This window comes from Leucoraja erinacea, chromosome 5, assembly GCF_028641065.1.
Source record: "Leucoraja erinacea ecotype New England chromosome 5, Leri_hhj_1, whole genome shotgun sequence".
NCBI lineage: Eukaryota > Metazoa > Chordata > Chondrichthyes > Rajiformes > Rajidae > Leucoraja > Leucoraja erinaceus.
In genome coordinates, this window is record NC_073381.1 from 3,105,615 (window position 1) to 3,126,837 (window position 21,223).

The window sequence follows — 21,223 nt, forward strand, 5'->3', positions numbered from 1 at the left end:
ATATGTGAAGTGATCGGTGCTGTATAAAACACTGTTCCCTACAACACTCATTACACCAAAGATGGTTGAGTGGATCAATCTTTGGAAGATTACACCAAAGATACTAGAGGAGCATCGCCCCGTCCGCTGCCTCCCTCTGGAGTGTTGACGCTTGAGGCTCTCCCGCCGGCCGCCTTCATCTGTTATCGGGGGACCGAGAATCAGTCCTGAATCAACTCAGTAGTGGAGGAAACGTCCTCTTCCCCTAAAGATACTAGAAGAGCCTCTAGTATCTTTGCTCTTCCCTGCGACCTGATGTAAGAGCAGATTGTATAACTGTGGAGTCCATCTCCGCTACCAAAGATACTAGAGGAATGCATAAACAAATGGAGGCCGTGACGTTCCGTTACGTACTACACGTCAGTCAATTGGATTTCGGAGGAGTGGTCTATCTTGCTCCTCTAGGATCTTTGCTCCAGAGTGTAACAAGCCCAGCCGCTCCATTCTCTCAGCATATGACAGTCCCGCCATCCCGGGAATTACCTGGTAAACCTACGCTGCGCTCCCTCAATAGCAAGAATGTCCTTCCTCAAATAGGGAACCAAAACTGCACACAATACTCCAGGCATTGGAGATAAAGGAAACAGGTCATTGTTAGCTGTTTGTTTGCTAACAACAAATATTGATTGTGTCAGGTCGTTCCTGTCTGCACACTGCGCAAACAAATTGTCATAAATTGCTAGCGACATTTAAGTGGACTAAAGGTAAAATAACTCAAAATTAGACGTTTGAAGAATGGAGATTTCGGATGCTGCCTAACATTCTGAGATCAAAGTGTAAGAGTGCCCAGAAAAATATTAAAAGTAAAATTCTCCCCATTCTTTCTTAATTGGCACGGGTGTCAAGGGTTATGGGGAGGTGGCAGGAGAATGGGGTTGGGAGGGAGAGATAGATGCCATAGATACTGCCATAGAGGAAATACAGAGAAGGTTCACCAGACTGATTCCTGGGATGTCAGGACTTTCATATGAAGAAAGACTGGATAGACTCGCTAGAATTTAGAAGATTGAGGGGGGATCTTATAGAAACTTACAAAATTCTTAAGCGGTTGGACGGGCTAGATGCAGGAAGATTGTTCCCGATGTTGGGGAAGTCCAGAACAAGGGGTCACAGTTTAAGGATAAGGGGGAAGTCTCTTAGGCCCGAGATGAGAATTTTTTTTTTTCACACAGAGAGTTGTGAATCTGTGGAATTCTCTGCCACAGAAGGTAGTTGAGGCCAGTTCATTGGCTATATTTAAGAGGGAGTTAGATGTGGCCCTTGTGGCTAGAGGGATCAGGGGGTATGGAGAGAAGGCAGGTACAGGATACTGAGTTGGATGATCAGCCATTATCATATTGAATGTCAGTGCAGGCTCGAAGGGCCGAATGGCCTACTCCTGCACCTATTTTCTATGTTTCTATGGTATGGAGAGAAGGCAGGTACAGGATACTGAGTTGGATGATCAGCCATGATCATATTGAATGGCGGTGCAGGCTCGAAGGGCCGAATGGCCTACTCCTGCACCTATTTTCTATGTTTTTATGGTATGGAGAGAAGGCAGGTACAGGATACTGAGTTGGATGATCAGCCATGATCATATTGAATGGCGGTGCAGGCTCGAAGGGCCGAATGGCCTACTCCTGCACCTATTTTCTATGTTTCTAGATCAGCTTTGATTGAATGGTGGAGTGGACATGATGGGCCGAATGGCCTAATTCTGACCCTATCACTTATAAACTCATGATGACCCGTGTGGGGTCTTCCCCGTTTCCTCCTAAGACGTGCTGGTTGTTTGGTTAATTGGCTTGGCATAATTGTAAATTGTCCCTAGTGTGTGCAGTATAGTGTTAATGTGTGGGGATCAGTGGTCAGTGCGGACTGCGTGGGCTGAGAGGCCTGTTTCTGCTCTGTATCTCTAAACTGAACTAAACGTGCGTATATGTGTCGCCATGGGACCCGGGCAGGCCGTGCCATCAAGTGAAACACTTTTATGAGATGCCAGCTGTTCATCTAAAGACAAAGATAAACATGAAATGCTGGAGTAACTCAGCGGGTCAGGCAGCATTAGTTCATAATTTCTAAGGGCAGAATTAGGCCATTCAGCCTATCAAGTCTACTCCGCCATTCAATCATGGCTGATCTATCTTTCCCTCCTAACCCTGTTCTCCTGTCTTCTCCCCATCACTCCCGTACTAATCAAGAATCTATCCATCTCCGTCTTAAAAATATCCACCGACTTGGCCTCCACAGCTTTCTGTGGCAAAGAATTCCACCACCCTCTCAATAAATTCCTCCCCATCTCCTTCCTCAAGGAACGTCCTTTAATTCTGAGGCTATGACCTCTGTTCCTAGGCTCTCCCACTAGTGGAACCGTCCTCTCCACATCCACGCTGTCCAGGCCTTTGGGACGTGGGAGGACACCGGAGATCCTGGAGGAAACCCAAACCATCACAGGGTGAACGAGCAAACTCCACACAGACAGCATCCAAAATCAGGATTGAACCAGGGTCTCTGGCGCTGTGAGTCAGCGGCTCTATCAGCCTAAATCACCATTTTAGATTGTGATCTAACAATGACCGTGTGCTTATTTGTGATTTACAAGATACAAGATACAAGATACATTTAATTGTCATTTGGACCCCTTGAGGTCCAAACGAAATGCTGTTTCTGCAGCCATACATTACAAACAAATAGACCCAAGACACACATAATTTACATAAACATCCATCACATTGCTGTGATGGAAGGCCAAAAAAACTTATCTCTCCACTGCACTCTCCCCCCCCCGATGTCAGAGTCAAAGTCAAAGCCCCCGGCTGGCGATGGCGATTGTCCCGCGGTCATTAAAGCCACGCCGGGTTCTTGATGTTAGAGCCCCAGCGTGCGCTTGCAGAGTCCCGCGGCCATTCCAAGCCGCGCGGGGCGGTGTGTCAGGCCCCGCTCCAGGAGCTCTTCGACCCCGCAACTCGGACGGGGGAAGTCGCCGTTGCAGGAGCCCTGAAAAAGCGGTCTCCCTCCAGGGACCCGCGGGCTGCCGGTGCCGCTGTCCACACACCTGCAGTTGAAGCCTCCGACTCTCCGGTCGGGCCGCAGCAGCAGCAGCGCTCCTCCACCGCTCCACCCGCTCCGGACTCGGCCAGCTCCGCGACGGTGAGGTGAGTTGTCGGCACCAGAGTCCCCGGTCTCTTCCTGTTGGAGGCCACTCCTCATTGCAGCCCCAACGATAACGGAAACCCGACGAGAAAAAGTCGGGTCTCCCGTGCAGGGAGAGATTTAAAAAGTTTCCCCCTCCCTCCCACCCCCCCACACACACACCCCAACAAAAAATAACAAAAACTACATAAAAACATAGACAGAAAAATAATAAAACGCGGACGGGCTGCAGAGGCCGATGCTGACGAGAGTCGCGCCGCCCACCGGGTTTCAGAACAGATTTATACAGAGGAAATAGAAACAAGGAACTGCAGTGAATACACTAAAGGAAACAAAGTGCCGGAGTAACTCAGAATGTCAGGCAGCATCTCTGGAGAAACATAGAAACATAGAAAATAGGGACTGGAGCAGGCTGTTTGGCCCTTCGAGAGAGCACTGCCATTCGATATGATCAGGAATTATCATATCCAGATCAGTACCCCGTTTTGGTTTCTCCCCATATCCCTTGATTCCATTAGAAACATAGAAACATAGAAAATAGGTGCAGGAGTAGGCCACTCGGCCCTTCGAGCCCGCACCGCCATTCAATATGATCATGGCTGATCATCCAACTCAGTATCCCGTACCTGCCTTCTCTCCATATCCCCTGATCCCTTTAGCCACAAGGGCCACATCTAACTCCCTCTTAAATATAGCCAATGAACTGTGGCCTCAACTACCTTCTGTGGCAGAGAATTCCACAGATTCACCCCTCTCTGTGCAAAAAATGTTTTTCTCATCTCAGTCCTAAAAGATTTCCCCCTTATCCTTAAACTGTGTGACCTCTTGTTCTGGACTTCCCCAACATCTGGAACAATCTTCCTGCATCTAGCCTGTCCAACCCCTTAAGAATTTTGTAAGTTTCTATAAGATCCCCCCTCAATACATGGATAGGTGATGTTTTAATGTCTGGACCCATCTTCAGACTGATTGTACAGGGAGGGAGGGGGGGACGGGGAAGGGGGTGGGGGGTTGGTTGTGAAGAAAGGGGAGAGAGAGAAGGGAGAAGCAGGACAAAGAGTGGCAGGTTGTAGGCGGACCCAGGCCAGAGTTTCCGATATGGTTAGAACAACATCAGATGTATCTGAGGACATTGCGTGAAACCAGAGATGAAATTGCGGGAGCTCTGGTTGAAATTTACGAGTCGTCCTTAAATACTGGAGGGGTACTCGGAGACTGGAGGGTGGAAAATGTTGTGCCTCTTTTCAAGAACGGCTGCAGGGAAAATGCTGGGAACTATAGGCCGGTGAGCTTAACATCTGCAGTTGGAAAGTTATTAGAGAGTTCAAGTTCAAGTTCAAGTGAGTTTATTGTCATGTGTCCCTGTATAGGACAATGAAATTCTTGCTTTGCTTCAGCACACAGAACATAGTAGGCATTGACTACAGAACAGATCAGTGTGTCCATATACCATTATATAAATATATACACACATGAATAAATAAACTGATGAAGTGCAAATAACAGATTGTTCAAGAAGGAACTGCAGATGCTGGAAGATCGAAGGTAGACAAAATTGCTGGAGAAACTCAGCGGGTGCAGCAGCATCTATGGAGCGAAGGAAATAGGCGACGTTTCGGGCCGAAACCCTTCTTCAGACTTCAGACTATGAGTCTGAAGAACGGTTTCGGCCCGAAACGTTGCTCCATAGATGTTGCTGCATCCGCTGAGTTTCTCCAGCAATTTTGTGTACCTGCAAATAACAGATAATGGGTTATTAATGTTCAGAGTTTTGTCCGAGCCAAGTTTACTAGCCTGATGGCTTTGGGGAAGTAGGTATTCCTGAACCTGGTTGTTGCAGTCTTCAGACTCCTGTACCTTCTACCTGAAGATAGCAGGGAGATGAGTGTGTGGCCAGGATGGTGTGGGTCTTTGATGATACTGCCAGCCTTTTTGAGGCAGCGACTGCGATAGATCCCCTCGATGGAATGAAGGTCAGAGCCGATGATGGACTGGGCAGTGTTTACTACTTTTTGTAGTCTTTTCCTCTCCAGGGCGCTCAAGTTGCCGAACCAAGCCACGATGCAGAGTATTCTGAGGGATAGGTTGTTCAGGCATTTGGATGGGCAAGGGCTGATTAGGGATAGTCAGCATGGTTTTGTACGTGGGAGGTCGTGTCTCACAAATATGATTGAGTTTTTTGAAGACGTGACCAAAAAGACTGATGAGGGCAGAGCTGTAGATGTTGTGTACATGGATTTGACAAGGCGTTCGACAAGGTTCCGCATGGTAGGCTGCTCTGGAAGGTTAGATCACATGGGATCCAAGGAGAGATAGCTGAATGGATAGCAAATTGGCTCCATGGAAGGAAGCAGAGGGTGATGGTGGAAGGTTGCTTCTCGGACTGGAGGCCTGTGACTAGTGGTGTGCCTCAGGGTTCGGTGCTGGGCCCGTTACTGTTTGTCATCTATATCCATGATTTGGATGAGAACATACAGGGCAAGATGAGCAAGTTTGCTGATGATACAAAAGTGAGTGGTTTTGCAGATAGTGAAGATGGTTGTGAACGATTGCAGCAGGATCTGGATCGGTTGGCCAGGTGGGCGGAGGAATGGTAGATGGAATTTAATACAGAGAAGTGTGAGGTGTTGCATTTTGGGACGTGTAACAAGGGCAGGACCCACACAGTGAATGGTAGAGCTTTGGGTAGTGTTGTAGAGCAGAGGGATCTAGGAGTACAGGTGCATGGTTCCTTGAAGGTGAAGGCCTTCATCAGTCAGACTATTGAGTATAGAAGTTGGGAGGTCGTGTTGCAGTTGTATAAGACGTTGGTGAGACCGCATTTAGAATATTGTGTTCAGTTCTGGGCACCATGTTATAGGAAAGATATTGTCAAGCTTGAAAGGGTTCAGAAAAGATTTACAAGGATGTTGCCAGGACTAGAGGGTGTGAGCTATAGGGAGAGGTTGAGTAGGCTGGGTCTCTATTCCATGGAGCGCTGGAGGATGAGGGGCTATCTTATGGAGTTGTACAAAATCATGAAAGGAATCGATCGGGTAGATGTACAGAGTCTCATCACCTACAAACCTGCACGTCTTTTGAGTGTGGGAGGAAACCGGAGCACCCGGATGAAACCCTTGCGGTCACAAGGAGAACATGCAAACTCCACACTGACAGCACCCGAGGCCAGGATGGAGCCCGCCGTGGGAGGCAACAGCACTACCAGCTGCGCCACTGTTTAGGACCAGTTTCTTTGGGACAATTTTTCACGGCGCTGGAGAAGGATAATAAGGCAATTTCAGATCTTATCTTGCCTTTTGAGACAGAGTTAATGAATGCGGTGAGAAGTTAGTTAGCAATCCCAGTTGTATATTCCCCAGAGATAAACAATTGACGTATGATAGAATTGGCAATGGAGAGAGGCACTGTTCAAGAGGGAACCAGTCTTGAACATAAATCAGCTCCATTATGAAGTTATGAGGTTGAACTATCTGAAGAGAAAGTAATTAATGTGCAGGAAGGAACTGCAGATGCTGGTTTACACCGAAGATGGACACAAAATGCTGGAGTAACTCAATAGACAATAGACAATAGACAATAGGTGCAGGAGTAGGCCCTTCGAGCCAGCAACGCCATTCAATGTGATCATCCCCAATCAGTACCCCTTTCCTGCCTTCTCCCCAATATCCCCTGACTCCACTATCTTTAAGAGCCCTATCTAGCTCTTGATCATATCCAGAGAACCTGCCTCCACCGCCCTCTGAGGCAGAGAATTCCACAGACTCACAACTCTCTGCGAGAAAAAGTGTTTCCTCGTCTCCGTTCTAAATGGCTTACCCCCTTATTCTTAAACTGTGTGGCCCCTGGTTCAAGTCAAGTCAAGAGTCAAGAGAGTTTATTGTCATGTGTCCCAGATAGGACAATGAAATTCTTGCTTTGCTTCAGCACAACGGAATGTAAGTAGGCATGAACACAGAACATCTCATATCAGTGAGTCCATATACCATTGTTGCTCTGGACTCCCCCAACACCAGGAGCAGGTGTCCAAACCCTTACTAATCTTATATGTTTCAATAAGATATCTCAGCGGGACAGGCTGCATCTCTGGAGAGAAGGAATGGGTGACTTTTCGGGTCGAGACCCCTCTTCAGAGGGAATCGAGGAATATGGAAGGGTAAGGCAGGACAAATCAAAATAGGACATACATGGTAAATGATAGGGAATTGAAGAATACAGCTGAACAGAGGGATCTGGGAATAACCGTGCATGGTTCCTTGAAGGTGGAATCTCATATAGATAGGGTGGTAAAGAAAGCTTTTGGTATGCTAGCCTTTATAAATCAGAGCATTGAGCATAGAAGCTGGGATGTAATGTTAAAATTGTACAAGGCATTGGTGAGACCAAATCTGGAGTATGGTGTACAATTTTGGTCGCCTAATTATAGGAAGGATGTCAACAAAATAGAGAGAGTACAGAGGAGATTTACTAGAATGTTGCCTGGGTTTCAGCAACTAAGTTACAGAGAAAGGTTGAACAAGTTAGGTCTTTATTCTCTGGAGCACAGAAGGTTAAGGGGGGAATTGATAGAGGTCTTTAAAATGATGAGAGGGATAGACAGAGTTGACGTGGATAAGCTTTTCCCTTTGAGAATAGGGAAGATTCAAACAAGAGGACATGACTTCAGAATTAAGGGACAGAAATTTAGGGGTAACATGAGGGGGAACTTCTTTACTCAGAGAGTGGTAGCAGTGTGGAATGAGCTTCCAGTGGAAGTGGTGGAGGCAGGTTCATTGGTATCATTTAAAAATAAATTGGATAGGCATATGGATGAGAAGGGAATGGAGGGTTATGGTATGAGTGCAGGCAGGTGGGACTAAGGGGAAAAAAAGTTGTTCGGCACGGACTTGTAGGGCCGAGATGGCTTGTGTCCGTGCTGTAATTGTTATATGGTTATATGGTTATAAGGCATGAAAACAAGAGCACAAAGGAGACAATGGTCAAGGAAAATGTAGAACAGATCATTGTTAGTTGGACTGGAAGGACAACGAGGCCTACAGAGATCAAATTTAATCAGGTGAACAGTCAGACAGGTCGGAGAACTAGGATGGGGGAAGGGAATGGAAAGAGAGGGAAAGCAAGGGTTGCTTGAAGTTAGAGAAGCCAATATATTTGTACCATTGGGGTGTAAGCTACCCAAGCGAAGTATGAGGTGTTGTTCCTCCAATTCGCGCTGGGCCTCACTCTGACAATGGAGGAGGCCTAGGACAGAAAGATCAGTGTGGGACTGGGAGGGGGGGTTAAAGTGTTTAGCAAACGGGGGATCGGGTAGGTTTAGGTGTTCACCGAAATGATGAACTTGTTTGGCAGTCAACAGATGATGCAAGAAATAGTTGAAATCTAAAAAAACAATAAAGTTTAAGTGAGAGCATTGTGTTCAGTTTTGGTCACCATGTTATGGGAAAGGTGATGTCAAGCTGGAATGTTGCCAGGATTCAGGGATTCTTTGCTATAGGGAAAGGTTGAGCAGGCTGGGACTCCATTGCTTGGAGCACAGGAGGATGAGGGGTGATCTTACAGAGGTGCTTTACATCATGAGAAGAATAGATCGGGCAAACGCACAGAGTCTCTTTCCCAGATTAGGGGAATCGAGAATGACTTAGGTTTAAGGTGTGGGGGGGGGGGGAGATTTAGTAGGAACCTGAGGGGTAACTTTTTCACACAAAGGGTGGTGGGTGTATGGACCGAGCTGCTGGAGGAGGTAGTTGAAGCAGGGACTATTAAACAGGGGCATGGATAGGACAGGTTTAGAGGGATATGGGCCAAAGGTAGGCAGGTGGGACTAGTGTAACTGGGGCATGTTGGCCGGTGTGGGCAAGTTGGGCCGAAGGGCCTGTTTCCACGCTGTAAGGCTCTGAACATAATTTTTCACATTGAGTAGTGAGTGCCTGGAACACACTGCCAGGGGTGGTGCTGGAGGCAGGTACAACAGTGGTGTTTCAGGAACTTTTAGATAGGCACATGGATATTAAGGGAATGGAGGGATGTGGTTCACATACAGGTAGAGGAGATTCGTTTAACCTGACATCAAATCAGTGCGGACATTGTGGGCTGAAGGGCCTGTCCCATGTTGCTCTTAGCTTATTTCTCAGCTGGACGAAGAGTCCCGTCTTGAAACGCCACACATCCATGTTCTCCACAGATGCTGCCTGACCCGCTGAGTTACTCCAGCACTCTGTGAAACGTCACCTATCCATGTTCTCCACAGATGCTGCCTGACCCGCTGAGTTACTCCAGCACTCTGTGAAACGTCACCTATCCATGTTCTCCAGAGATGCTGCCTGACCCGCTGAGTTACTCCAGCACTCTGCGTCTAACTTTAGTTTAGTTTAATTAAGAGATACAGCATGGAAAATGGCCATTCGGCCCATCGAATTCACGCCGACCACCAATCACCCGTTCACACTAGTTCTATGTTTTCCCACTTTTGCCCCCACTCCCTGCACACTAGGGGCGATTTACAGAAGCCAATTAACCTACAAACCTGCATGTCTTTGGAGTGTGGGAGGAAACCGGAGCAGCCGGACAAAACCCACGCAGGTCACAGATGAGAACCTACTTACAGCCCAGTCCCACTGTACGAGTTCATTCCAAGAGCTCTCCCGAGTTTGCCCTGATTCGAACTCGGAGATTTACGGTACTGGCCGCTCGTCGGTACTCGGGGCACTCGTGGACATTTTTCATCATGTTGAAAAATCTTCACGAGTCTTCCCGTGCTTACCTGCCGTTAGCGAGTCTTCCCGAGTATCCGCCGTTAGCGCTAAGAGACGTCCCCGAGCTCCGACGTACCCGCTACATTCATTCTCCGTGCTTACCACGAGTTTGATTTTTTTAAACTCGGAAGGGCTCTTGGAATGAACTCGTACCGTGGGACATAGAAACATAGAAACATAGAACATAGGTGCAGGAGTAGAGGCCATTCGGCCCTTCGAGCCTGCACAATTCGCCATTCAATATGATCATGGCTGATCATCTGACTCAGTATCCTGTACCTGCCTTCTCTCCATACCCCCTGATGCCTTTAGCCACAAGGGCCACATCTAACTCCCTCTTAAATATAGCCAATGAACTGGCATCAAATACCTTCTGTGGCAGAGAGTTCCACAGATTCACCACTCTCTGTGTAAAAAATGATTTTCTCATCTCGGTCCTAAAAGATTTCCCCTTTATCCTTAAACTGTGACCCCCTTGTTCAGGACTTCCCCAACATTGGGAACAATCTTCCTGCAGGGACAGGGCTGAAACTCTGTACAGACAGCACCAGCAGTCAGGATTGAACCCGGGTCTCTGGCGCCGTGAGGCAGCAACTCTACCGCTGTGTCACCGTGCAGCCCCTCCCCCTACCCATCCCGGCCTCACCTGTCCCCCAAGCATAGAATCAGCACAGTCTGTACTGCAGTGCATTTGATGCATCGGCTGATGCGGATCTTGCATTTGCTCCCACCATCCAGTGCACCCAATGTGAAACATCAGCAAGTGACCTGTCCTTCACCCCGACACAGGAGATGGCCACGCGGGATTCCTCTGGCACGGCGTGAAAGACTCAGCTGTCTCCCTAGCTGCAGGAGGCATGCGCTGCGAGGCTGGCACTAACCTTACAGCTCAGCTCAGTTGCCATATTAAACCTCCCAGCTCCCAGCAATCGTTCTCCATCGCAGCCACCTAGAGATGGATCACTCAACATCCCACAGACCTACGCCAAATGTACACTCTCCCCAACTCAATCTCTCTCCCCCTCTCTCTATCTCATCCTCTTCCCACTCTCTCGCTCTCCCCCCTCCCTCCCCCTCTCTATCTCTCTTTCTCTCACTCACACGTATATACTTTCCCCACTCTCCCTCTATCCCCCTCTCTGTCTATCTCTCTCTCTCTCTCTCTCCCCCTCTCTCTCTCTCCCCCTCTCTCTCTCTCTCTCTCTCTCTCTCTATCTCTCTCTCTCTCCCCCTCTCTCTCTCTCTCTCTCTCTCTCTCTCTCTCTCTCCCTCTCCCTCTCTCTCTCTCACCCCCTCTCTCTCTCTCTCTCTCTGTGTCTCTCTCTCTGCCGCTCTCTCTCTCTCACTGTTTCTGCCTGTCTCTCTCTCTCTTCTCTCTCTCTCTCTCTCTCACACACACACACATACTCTCCCTCCGTCTCCCACTCCCTCACTCTCCCCCCTCTCTCTCGCTCTCTCTGTCTGTCTGTCTGTCTGTCTCTCTCTGTATCTCTCTCACTATTTCAGTTCCTCTTTCACTCTCCTCTCTTCCCCCCCCCCTCTCTCTCTTCCTCTCTCACTCTCTTCAGGACTAACATCTAAGGCCTTAAAGGCCATTCTCACGGGGCAAGTTGACGCAAGAGTTAACCAGAGTTGAACATCGTGGGAACCTCGTGCGATAACCGTACGGCATTCGTGGACCACCGTGGACCACCGTGGCGCTAACGGCAGGTACTCGTGTAACTTGGTGACTCGGGAGAAAATTCAAACAAGCTTGAATTTCTCCAAGAGTGACTTGTACACTTGTGGTTGAACATTGCAACATTATATGTACGTAGTGGCCAGTGCGATATCCGTACTGACTCTTGCGTGTACCGTGGGAACTCCTGCGAACGGTGAACCCGGAAGCTGGACAGAGGGGCCAGAAGGTGAGTAAAAATTGTCTTCTGTGGGATTGAATTTAAAAAATAAAGGTTTGCATCCGCATATGGACATCAACTTATTCATCAGTTATGTTAAGAAAATAACTATAATCTTTAAAAGGGACTTTACTGAAAGGTCCCGCATTTTTATGGTCCGTGAGAAATTTTTCACATGTACTTCTTTGAGATCAATTACTTACTACCAATCAATGTTCTCCAGAGACCCGTGTAAGGAGTGAACTGCACATGCTGGTTTAAACCGAAGACAGACACAAAAAGCTGGAGTAACTCAGCGAGTCAAGCAGCATCTCTGGAGAAAAATAGGTGATGTTTTGGGACGAGACACATCTTCAGACTCAATTCCGGTTAGGATGTCTGAAGAAGGGTTCCATAGAAACATAGAGACATAGAAATTAGGTGCAGGAGTAGGCCATTCGGCCCTTCGAGCCTGCACCACCATTCAATGTGATCATGGCTGATCATCCAACTCAGTATCCCGTACCTGCCTTCTCTCCATACCCCCTGATCCCCTTAGCCACAAGGGCCACATCTAACTCCCTCTTAAATATAGCCAACGAACTGGCCTCAACTATCCTCTGTGGCAGAGAGTTCCAGAGATTCACCACTCTCTGTGTGAAAAAAGTTCTTCTCATCTCAGTTTTAAAGGATTTCCCCCTTATCCTTAAGCTGTGACCCCTTGTCCTGGACTTCCCTGACATCGGGAACAATCTTCCTGCATCTAGCCTGTCCAACCCCTTAAGAATTTTGTAAGTTTCTATAAGATCCCCTCTCAATCTCCTAAATTCTAGAGAGTATAAACCAAGTCTATCCAGTCTTTCTTCATAAGACAGTCCTGACATCCCAGAAATCAGTCTGGTGAACCGTATCTGCACTCCCTCTAAGGCAATAATGTCCTTCCTCAGATTTGGAGACCAAAACTGTACGCAATACTCCAGGTGTGGTCTCACCAAGACCCTGTACAACTGCAGTAGAACCTCCCTGCTCCTATACTCAAATCCTTTTGCAATGAAAGCTAACATACCATTCGCTTTCTTCACTGCCTGCTGCACCTGCATGCCTACCTTCAATGACTGGTGTACCATGACACCCAGGTCTCGCTGCATCTCCCCCTTTCCCAATCGGCCACCATTTAGATAATAGTCTGCTTTCCCGTTTCTGCCACCAAAATGGATAACCTCACATTTATCCACATTATACTGCATCTGCCAAACATTTGCCCACTCACCCAGCCTATCCAAGTCACCTTGCAGCCTCCTAGCATCCTCCTCACAGCTAACACTGCCCCCCAGCTTAGTGTCATCCGCAAACCTGGAGATATTGCCTTCAATTCCCTCATCCAGATCATTAATATATATTGTAAATAGCTGGGGTCCCAGCACTGAGCCTTGCGGTACCCCACTAGTCACTGCCTGCCATTGTGAAAAGGACCCGTTTACTCCTACTCTTTTCTCCCTGTTTGCCAGCCAGTTCTCTATCCACATCAATACTGAACCCCCAATGCCTTGTGCTTTAAGTTTGTATACTAATCTCTTATGTGGGACCTTGTCGAAAGCCTTCTGGAAGTCCAGATACACCACATCCACTGGTTCTCCCCTATCCACGCTACTAGTTACATCCTCGAAAAATTCTATAAGATTCGTCAGACATGATTTACCTTTCGTAAATTCATGCTGACTTTGTCCAATGATTTCACCACTTTCAAAATGTGCTGCTATCCCATCTTTAATAACTGACTCTAGCAGTTTCCCCACTACCGATGTTAGACTAACTGGTCTGTAATTCGCCATTTTCTCTCTCCCTCCCTTCTTAAAAAGTGGGGTTACGTTTGCTACCCGCCAATTTTCAGGAACTACTCCAGAATCTAAAGAGTTTTGAAAGATTATTACTAATGCATCCACTATTTCTGGAGCTACTTCCTTAAGTACTCTGGGATGCAGCCTATCTGGCCCTGGGGATTTATCGGCCTTTAATCCATTCAATTTACCCAACACCACTTCCCAGCTAACCTGGATTTCACTCAATTCCTCCAACTCCTTTGACCCGCGGTCCCCTGCTATTTCCGGCAAATTATTTATGTCTTCCTTAGTGAAGACGGAACCAAAGTAGTTATTCAATTGGTCTGCCATATCCTTGTTCCCCATGATCAACTCACCTGTTTCTGACTGCAAGGGACCTACATTTGTTTTAACTAATCTCTTTCTTTTCACATATCTATAAAAACCTTTGCAGTCAGTTTTCTTTCATAATCTATTTTCCCTTTCCTAATTAAGCCGTTTGTCCTCCTCTGCTGGTCTTTGAATTTCTCCCAGTCCTCCGGTATGCTGCTTTTTCTGGCTAATTTGTACACATCATCCTTCGCTTTGATACTATCCCTGATTTCCCTTGTTATCCACGGATGTACTACCTTCCCTGATTTATTCTTTTGCCAAACTGGTATGAACAATTTTTGTAGTTCATCCATGCAGCCTTTAAATGCCTTCCATTGCATATCCACCGTCAACCCTTTTAGAATTAATTGCCAGTCAATCTTGGCAATTCACGTCTCATACCCTCAAAGTTACCTTTCTTTAAGTTCAGAACCATTGTTTCTGAATTAACAATGTCACTCTCCATCCTAATGAAGAACTCAACCATATTATGGTCACTCTTGCCCAAGGGGGCATGTACAACAAGACTGCTAACTAACCCTTCCTCATTACTCAATACCCAGTCTAAAATAGCCTGCTCTCTCGTTGGTTCCTCTACATGTTGATTTAGATAACTATCCCGCATACATTCCAAGAAATCCTCTTCCTCAGCACCCCTGCCAATTTGATTCACCCAATCTATATGTAGATTGAAGTCACCCATTATAACTGTTTTGCCTTTGTCGCACGCATTTCTAATTTCCTGTTTGATACCATCTCCAACTTCACTACTACTGTTAGGTGGCCTGTACACAACACCCACCAGCGTTTTCTGCCCCTTAGTGTTTCGCAGCTCTACCCATACCGATTCCACATCCTCCAAACTAATGTCCTTCCTTTCCATTGCATTAATCTCCTCTCTAATCAGTAATGCTACCCCACCTCCTTTTCCTTTCTCTCTATCCCTCCTGAATATTGAATATCCCTGGATGTTCAGCTCCCAGCCTTGGTCACCCTGGAGCCATGTCTCCGTGATCCCAACTATATCATAGTCATTAATAGCTATCTGCACATTCAACTCATCCACCTTATTACGAATGCTCCTTGCATTGAGACACAAAGCCTTCAGGCTTGTTTTTACAACACTCTTACCCCTTATACAATTATGTTGAAAAGTGGCCCTTTTTGATTTTTGCCCTGGTTTTGTCTGCCTGCCACTTTTACTTTTCACCTTGCTACCTATTTCTTCTACCCTCATTTTACACCCTTCGGTCTCTACGCTCACACATTTAAGAAACCCTTTCCCTTTAACTCCATCCTCCACTGTCCCATTCAACACCCCACCCCCCTTATTCAGTTTAAAGCCACCCGTGTAGCAGTGGCAAACCTGCCTGCCAGAATGCTGGTCCCATACCTGTTAAGATGCAATCCGTCCCTTTTGTACAGTTCCCCCTTACCCCAAAACAGATCCCAGTGATCTAAGAATCTAAATCCCTGCCCCGTGCACCAGTTCCTCAGCCACACGTTCAGGTCCCGTATCTCCCTGTTCCTGCTCTCGCTAGCACGGGGAACTGGAAGCAAACCGGAGATAACAACCCTGGAGGTCCTGCTTTTCAACATTTTTCCAAGCTCTCTAAAGTCACGCTGCAGAATATTCATCCCCTTTTTTCCGACATCGTTTGTGCCGACATGCACTACCACTTCCGGATGTTCACCTTCGCCCTTGAAGATTTTCTGCACTCTGTCCGTGACATCCTGGATCCTGGCACCGGGAAGGCAGCACACCATCCTTGCATCCCGTCTGTTGCCGCAGAAACCCCTGTCCGTACCTCTCACGATGGAGTATCCCACTACAATGGCCTTGCCTGCCTTAGGCCTTTTTGGTTTTGGCTCAACAGCCCTATTCGCATCACAGGCCAGTCCGCCGCTCACATCTTCTGTCCCAACAGCTTCTAAGCGGGTGAACCTGTTTACAAGAGGTACACCACCCGGGGACGTTGGCATTCCATGCTTCCCTCCCTTTCTCACTGTCTCCCACCTTCTCTCTTCCAGTGCCTTAGGTGTAACAATCTTACTGTAGGACTTGTCGAGGAACGACTCCGTTTCTCGTACGAACCGGAGGTCGTCCACTTGCTTCTCCAGTTCCCCAACACGGCCCTTCAGGAGCTCCACCTGGATGCACTTCTCACATTTGTAGCAGCCAGAGGCACCAGCGGTGTCCTTGACCTCCCACATACTGCAAGCATCGCACTGAATCAGCTTGCCTGACATCTCCTTCTTTCGTCTCTCCCTCTCAAGCGTATTGCGTGCTCTCCTCTCCTCAGCCTCCTCGCCGAAGACTCTCGAGCCAAAGACTCACACTTTACTCACAGGGAACTTCCCTCACTCACTGCCGCTCGCTAAGAGCCGTCCTGCTTAAATTGACTGATCAATTGCCTGATTTACCAATTTACAAAGCAAATTCCTCAGTTTTCAACTGTTTTCACCCCTCTGACTCACTTCTCTCCTCCCACTTGGGCTAGAGCCAATCAGTCGTATCTCTTGCTAATCTGCTGCTGCTGTTGTTCCTCCCAAATCTACAGCCGTTCCGATTCGAATCGCCACCTATTCTTTTTCTCCAGAGATGCTGCCTGACCCGCTGACTTACTCCAGCTTTTTATGTTTTTCTTCCCAGATCTGACTTACCTGCTGAGTTAATCCAACATTTTGTGTCCTTTTGTACGTATTAACCAGCATCTGCAGTTCCTTTAGACATTACCTAACTTCAAATTTTAGAGATATAACGCGGAAACAGGCCCTTCGGCCCACCGAGTCCGCCATCCATGTTCTCCACAGATGCTGCCTGACCCGCTGAGTTACTCCTGCACTCTGTGAAACGTTCCCTATCCATGTGCTGCACCGATGGTGCCAGACCCACTGGGTTAATCCAGCTTTCTTTGAAACGTCGCCTATCCATGTTCTCCACAGATGCTGCCTGACCCACTGAGTTACTCCAGCACTCTGTGAAACGTCACCTATCCATGTTCTCCACAGATGCTGCCTGACCCACTGAGTTACTCCTGCACTCTGTGAAACGTCACCTATCCATGTTCTCCACAGATGCTGCCTGACCCGCTGAGTTACTCCAGCACTCTGTGTTGATTTTGGCAAACTAGCATCTTCAATAGTTCAATGGTGTTTTATTTTTCACATGTACACCTGCAGAGTGAAATTATTTTTGCATATATTACACACGCGGGTGTTGACATTTTTAGCGCCGTTATTCAAAGTCGGGTCGGCCCGCGCGCTCGATGTACTGGAGCAGTTCCCGTGAACCGACGTCCCTCTCCTTTCCTCTCCTCGCCCGGCCATCTTTGTGTCTCGGGGGGGGGGGGGGGCACCTCCTGCAGCCGACCGTGAAGGCACTGGAAGTATTACCCCGGTTCACCCTCCCACTGGCCCTCGATCCTCACGCCCAACGTCTCCAGCTGCGTCCCGGTTACGCCAACCGACCGATGAACCTTGTGGTCTTCCGGATCATTCCCTGTCTGAAGAAGGGTCCCAACCCTAAACCTCTCCCTTCTATATTCTCCAGAGATGTTGCCAGACCTGCTGAGTTAAGGGCCTGTCCCACTTGGGTGTCATCTACGCGACATCATGCACGTGTCGTGACGAGCACGTGATGCGCGCATGGTGCGTGGTGACGTAGGCAGTGACGCGCTGTCGTGTGCGGCGCCCCAAGATTTGGGGATGTACAAAATCTTCGAGCGCCATCTGCATGAAGCGCAAATGACGCCCAAGTGGTTCACGCCCTTTACTCCCTTATTGTGTATCTATCTGTACACTGTGGACGGCTCGATTGTAATCATGTATTGTCTAATTCTGCTGACTGGTTAGCACGCAACAAAAGCTTTTCACTGTACCTCGGTACACGTGACAATAAACTAAACTATTTTGGAAAACCAGAATCTGCGATTGTATTCAAATATAATATTATTGGATAACAGGCAAAGCAAAGCTTTTCATTTTGGGTGCAGGTGACAATAATGGCGTCTAGTTTATTTTTAGTTTTTTAGAGATGCAGCGCGGAAACAGGCCCTTCGGCCCACCGTGTCCGCGCTGACCAGCGATCCCCGCACATTAACACCATCGTACACACACGGGGGACATTTTTTTTTAACATTTACCAAAGCCAATTAACCTAGAAACCTGCACGTCTTTGGAGTTTGGGAGGAAACTGAAGATCTCGGAGAAAACCCACGCAGGTCACGGGGAGAACGTCCAGACTCCTTACAGACAGCACTAGACATGGGACATCTTGTGGCGGGTTATACAAATCATTGATGAGACTACACTTGGGGTATAGTTCTGGTGGCCACCATACCGGTGGTCATTGTGGAGCAGCGGTAGAATTTTGCCGGAGACCCCCGGTTCGATCCCGACCTCGGGTGCTGTCTGTACGGAGTTTGCATGTTCTCCCCGTGACCTGCGTGGGTTTTCTCCGAGATCTTCGGTTTCCTCCCACACTCCAAAGACGTGCAGGTTAAGTGGCTTGGTACTTAACTTATAAATGTAAAAATTGTCCCTGGTGGGTGTAGGATAGTGTTAATGTGCGGGGATCGCTGGTCGGCGCGGACCCGGTGTGCCGAAGGGCCTGTTTCCGCGCTGTATCTCTAAACTAAAGGTGGATAGGCTACTCGATGCATTTTCGCTACCCTGTCCACCTGTGCCTTCACTTTCAGGGAGCTCCGAACTTGCACCTTAAAGTCTCTCTGTACATCGATACTCCGAAAGACCTTGCCATTTTACTGAAAAAGTCCTCCTTGAATTTGACCTCCTAAAATGCATTACCTAACACTTGTGTGGATTGAATTCCATCTGCCTTGGCCGAAATAGCTGGGTCATTGCAAACAGCAATTGATAGCGAACCATACATTTGCTTGGTTTGGAGTAACTCACATCAAGTCTGACCGCGGTATTTGCCATTTTAAACACAGCAAGTACTGTTCCACCACCGATTATCCGGCAGCCTTTGGCTCCAGAGCCTTTCTGGGTTATCTGTGTTGCCGGACCAACAGAGGTCACGGCCTCCGAGAGGAGTCAAACGGTACCGGAGCATTCCGCCCAGGGGCCGAGATACCGGGCCGCAAAGTCGGCCTCGGAAGTCGGCTATGGGAACGGATCTGCCGGCTCCAGCCGGGCCGGAGTTCCAGAGCCCCGGCTGCAGGAGGCAGATTCGTCCCGCTGATCGGCCGCGGAAGTCCCGATGAGGTCGAGGTCGGCCGCCTCACCCGGCCTAGGTGCCACATTTCTGGGGGGAGACTTCAAATGCACTCTCATAATGTTGGCCGCAATTGGTAAAAGGGTTAAGGTGAAGATGAAAAGATTCAATAGGAATCTGAGCGATAACCTTTTCATACAAAGGGTGGTGGGTGTACGGAACAAGCTGCCAGGTGAGGTAGTTGAGGCTGGGACTATCCCAATGTTTAAGAAACAGTTAGACGGGTACATGGATAGGACAGGTTTGGAGGGATATGGACCAAACGCGGGCAGGTGGGACTAGTATAGCTGTGACATAGAAACATAGAAAATAGGTGCAGGAGGAGGCCAATCGGCCCTTCGAGCCAGCACCGCCATTCATTGTGATCATGGCTGATCGTCCCCTATCAATAACCCATGCCTACCTTCTCCCCATATCCCTTGACTCCACTAGCCCCTAGAGCTCTATCTAGCTCTCTCTTAAATCCATCCAGTGACTTGGTCTCCACTGCCCTCTGTGGCAGGGAATTCCACAAATTCACAACTCTCTGGGTGAAAATGTTTTTTCTCACCTCAGTCTTAAATGACCTCCCCTTTATTCTAAGACTGTGGCCCCTGGTTCTGGACTCACCCAACATTGGGAATTTTCCTCCTGCATCTAGCTTGTCCACTGTGACATGTTGGGCAGTAAGGGCTAGTTGGGCCGAAGGGCCTGTTTCCACGTTGTATCACTCCATGACTCCATGATATTATAAGGAGGTGCCAGACCACAAGTTGCTGGAAAATCGGTGGTGGACTTATACTCATACGCCTGTGAGGTTCTAATCACAAGGTAGTTGACTACAAATACACCTCACGCTGCCTCGGCAAGGCCAGCAGCAGAATCAAGGACCAACCTCACCTCAGTCACTCTTCTCCCCTCTCCCATCAGGCGAGAGGTACAGAAGTGTGAAAACGCACACCTCCAGATTCGGGGACAGTTTCTTCCCAGCTGTTATCAGGCAACTGAACCATCCTATCACCAACTGGAGAGCGGTCCCGAGCTACCATCTACCTCATTGGAGATCCTCGGACTATCTTTAATTGGGCTTTTCTGGGCTTAATCTTGCCCTAAACACTATTCAAATATCATGTATCTGTACACTGCACATGGCTCGATTGTAATCATGTATTGTCTTTCTGCTGACTGGTTAGCACGCACCAACATGCTTTTCACTGTACCTCGGTACACGTGACAATAAACTAAACTGAACTGGGCGGTATTGCAGATAGTTAAGATACAGTAGCTGTCAAAAATTGCAGCAGGATCGGTTAGCCAAGTGGGCTGAGGAATGGTTGATAGAGTTTAATACAGAGAAATGTGAGGTGCTACAGTTTGGGGAAATCTAACATGGGCAGGACCTACACAGTGAATGGCAGGGCTCTGGGGAGTGTCGTAGAGCAGAGGGATCTAGGAGTATGGTTCTAGGTGTATGGTTCCTTGAAGGTGGCGTCACTGGTAGATAGGGTGGTCCATAAAATAGGGGTGGCACGGTGGTGTAGCGGTAGAGTTGCTGCCTTACAGTGCCATAGATCCGGGTTCCATCCTAACTACGGGTGCTGTCTGTACAGAATTTGTACAGGGTCTTGGTGAGACCACACCTGGAGTATTGCGTACAGTTTTGGTCTCCAAATCTGAGGAAGGACATTATTGCCATAGAGGGAGTGCAGAGACGTTCACCAGACTGATTCCCTGGATGTCAGGACTGTCTTATGAAGAAAGACTGGATAGACTTGGTTTATACTCTCTAGAATTTAGAAGATTGAGAGGGGATCTTATAGAAACTTACAAAATTCTTAAGGGGTTGGACAGGCTAGATGCAGGAAGATTGTTCCCGATGTTGGGGAAGTCCAGGACAAGGGGTCACAGCTTAAGGATAAGGGGGAAATCCTTTAAAACCGAGATGAGAAGAACTTTTTTCACACAGAGAGTGGTGAATCTCTGGAACTCTCTGCCACAGAGGGTAGTTGAGGC